The sequence below is a fragment of the Numida meleagris genome, chromosome 3, assembly GCF_002078875.1.
Source record: "Numida meleagris isolate 19003 breed g44 Domestic line chromosome 3, NumMel1.0, whole genome shotgun sequence".
NCBI lineage: Eukaryota > Metazoa > Chordata > Aves > Galliformes > Numididae > Numida > Numida meleagris.
Genome location: NC_034411.1, coordinates 3,428,184 through 3,430,783, shown reverse-complemented (window position 1 = coordinate 3,430,783; position 2,600 = coordinate 3,428,184).

Below are 2,600 nucleotides of genomic sequence, written 5' to 3'. Positions count from 1 at the left end.
GAGAGGAGAGGAGAGGAGAGGAGAGGAGAGGAGAGGAGAGGAGACTGTCCCCCAGTCTGCCCCTCATCCGGAATGGTGGGACAAGGGGCCCTTTAGCCCCAGCCTGATATTTTCCTCGCTGGACCATGAGCTCACACCGCTAAATCAAAGCCGGAGCCGGGAGGGAGCGTCAATAAAGCGAGAGGGCCGAAAGAGGAGAGTGGAAAGAGGAGGGAAAGGGGAAAAACGGAGCTCGACCAAATGAATACTATCGTGGGGGCAGGTCGGGAGCTGGGAGAGGGTGCTCGGCTCCGGGACACGGAGGAGCCGTACCAGGGCGCTCGGGTCCAGTGCTGCCGAGGTCCCCCCGGGCGGCACCGCGAGCGAGAGGGGCGCTCCGGCGGGGTCGGATCCCGGTGCACCTGGCCCGGCCGGGGCTGCAGCCCTGCCTGGAGCCCTTCTGCCGGGCGGCTCTTTTCCTTTTCCTTCCTTTTACTTTTCCTTTTCCTTTTCCCTTTCCTTTTCCTTTTCCTTTTCCTTTCTCCTTTCTTTTTCTTTTTCTTCTTCTTTTTCTTCTTTTCTTTCCCTTTTATTTTCCCCATTCTTTTTCTTTTTCCATTATTTTTTCTTATTTTCCTTTCGTCTTCTTCTTCCTTCTTTTATTTTTTCTTTTTATTTCTTCCCTCTCTTCCTTCTTCCTCTTTTTCTTTCATTTTCTATCCGTTTTCCACCCCCTTTTCATTGTTCTTCGTTTTCTTCTTTTTCTTCTTTTCATTCTTCTTCATTTCCTTCTTTTTTTTACTTTTTTTTTTTCTTTTTTCGTTCTCCTTCGTTTCCTCTCTTTCCCTCCCCGCACAAACACCCGGCCGGCGCTTTTCCTACGGGCACAGCCCGCGTTCCCGACCTCCTCTCGAGGCCGACCCTCCCGTGCTCTCCCCGCTCGGTACCACGCACTGCCTTCCGCAGCAGGTGCCCGCGGGGGTGTGCTGACGTCCTCCGTTCTGCCGGGGGAGGGAGTGGAATTCGTATTTTTGTCTTTAACCCCCTAGAGAAAGCCCTCTCAGGACCCGTCCCCACGGAGCAAACCTGAGAGCTGTGTGTGCGCAGGAAGGAGAAAGGGCCGCGTGGAAATGCGCGCACGGCCGCCAAGAGCGGATTTCTCCGCGCTTCCCAACAGAGGGAGACAAAAGCTTGGCTCAGCCGAGGCGGGGCGGGGGGATTTCGGACCAGCCCGGCTCCGGGAGCCCCCAGCTACTGCCCCGCAGCACCGCGGCCGGTACGGTCTCGCCGTCGGACCGCTCGGGGATGCTGCAGCGGAGCGGTGAGGGCTGCCTCGGGTACAAAGGTTGTGCTGTTGGGGGGCATGAAGGGACCGCCGGACGGCCTAGAAAAATTGTCTGGTGGTGTTGATGGGGTAGAGAGAAAGAAATCCGGCCTTTTCGGCCGCCTTTCGATTGCCTCCTTCCCGCAAGACTCTCAGTTGGCAGAGGTCGGCGAACTCATTGCCACAGTGCTCCGCACCCTGCAGCCGGGAGAGCACCAGGAAGGGGACACAAACGCGGAGCACCCACCCCTCTGCATCGCGTAGCTGCGATTTAATCGATCCGCTCTCTTTTCCCGATGACCGATGCCCAACGACCGGGCGGTGCTGGCTGTCAAGGCTTTAACCCCGCTCCTGGGGGGGCGAGCGGGGAGGGCGGGCGGCTGCCATCGAAGGGCCATCAGAAGGGGCTTGTCGCTGTCACTGTTCCCTAGTGACTACACCGCTGCTCGCAGCAAACGCCGTTTGCGCTGCCCGTGCAGACCAAGCAGTTGACATTCCCAGTAATTAACTCTGGTAATTTATAGCTCCCCCCGCCCCACCGGGTCTGAGAAAGGCCCCATTAGGAGCGGGGACAGCGGCTCCCTGCCCGCTGCAGCCCGGCCCCACATTCTGCCTTCTCCGCAGAAATCCCGAATTCCGAACTCCGAGAGGAACAGTTTCTCCATGCGGCTGGAAAGGCGATTTTCCCTTTACCCCCTCCCTCCCCCTCTTCCAGCGGTTTACGGAGAAAAACTCACGGCCTTTCGATCTGCCGTTCTTGGGAAGCATGAAACTCCCCCAAACCTAAGCTCTCCCTACGAGGCTCCTTTCGCAGATGACACAGCTCGTGTAGGAGAAACACGGCTCCCCCGGGCAGCCCGCGGAGAACCCCCCGACGCCGAGAAACGTCCCCGCCCGCCCGTCCCCTCCGTCGAGGCTGCAGCACAGGTGTCCCCGTCCCGTCGGGGCTCGCGGCCCGCGTTGAGAGGGGTCCGGGTGGACCTGTCCGCGTAGGGAGAGGGGTAAGCGATCCCCTCCCCACCTCCCCGCAGCCCCACGCCGGGCGGGGCGCACGCCTCGAGGGGGCGGGCGGAGGGTGCCGAGTCCCCCCCAGGTCCCCCCGGCGGCTGCGGGGAGCGGCGGCCGCGGCCATTTAGGAGCGGAGCGGGAGCCAATGGGAGGCCGCCGGGCGCTTCCAGCGTGACGGCCGAGATTGACGTGCTTCCCACGTCAAATTGATCCCAAGTAGCGGCGGGGGCTCCCCGCGAGCGGGGAACCGGCGCGGCGCCGCCACGACAGCCCCGCGGCCGCCTCCCCC